At 31.6% G+C, this 455-nt stretch overlaps 1 protein-coding gene across 2 annotated transcripts in view; it reads left to right on the forward strand.

Moving 5' to 3' along the window:
• The first annotated feature begins 340 nt into the window (after nt 1–340).
• Nucleotides 341–455, forward strand: part of LOC111085100 — a 34,934-nt gene continuing 34,819 nt past the window's right edge. Inside the window, exon 1 of one of the 2 annotated variants that reach the window (XM_022382265.1) lies at nt 341–397. The gene's annotated coding sequence lies outside the window, so the exon portion shown is untranslated. The remainder of the gene's footprint in view (nt 398–455) is intronic. The other variant, XM_022382266.1, reaches the window with a different exon arrangement.

Consider the following 455-nt stretch of genomic DNA (forward strand, 5'->3'; position numbering starts at 1 on the left):
TATGAATCATTTGTTGTATAGTTTAGTTGTGAATTGACATTATGTTACTTAAACCTTCTGAATGTTTCTCGTTGCTTTAGGTGAATATTGTTACATTATAACATCTCATATTGTGTAGAAGGTTCTAAGTCTCGGTTGAACTATTTATAAATATGTGTACAAAATGTGATAGAAAGTTAAGTAAAAGAAAGAGAGATAGATATAGACTGGGTAATTGTGAGTTTAGCTATAAAGAGTGTATAACGGTGACTTTTAAAGTGTAGTAATTTCAGATTGTATTGTAATACAGAGTAAAGAAGAATAATTCATCTTGTCAGTTGGATTCCACAGTAATTGAACCAGCCTGTGTGGACATTTTTAAAGATCTGGATACAACTGTGGTAACCCACAGGGTAAAGTAAGTGAATTTATCATTGACTGTATTGTGATAACAGGTACCTGATGATGACAAAACC

This window comes from Limulus polyphemus, unplaced genomic scaffold (genome assembly GCF_000517525.1).
Source record: "Limulus polyphemus unplaced genomic scaffold, Limulus_polyphemus-2.1.2 Scaffold236, whole genome shotgun sequence".
Taxonomy (NCBI): Eukaryota; Metazoa; Arthropoda; class Merostomata; order Xiphosura; family Limulidae; genus Limulus; species Limulus polyphemus.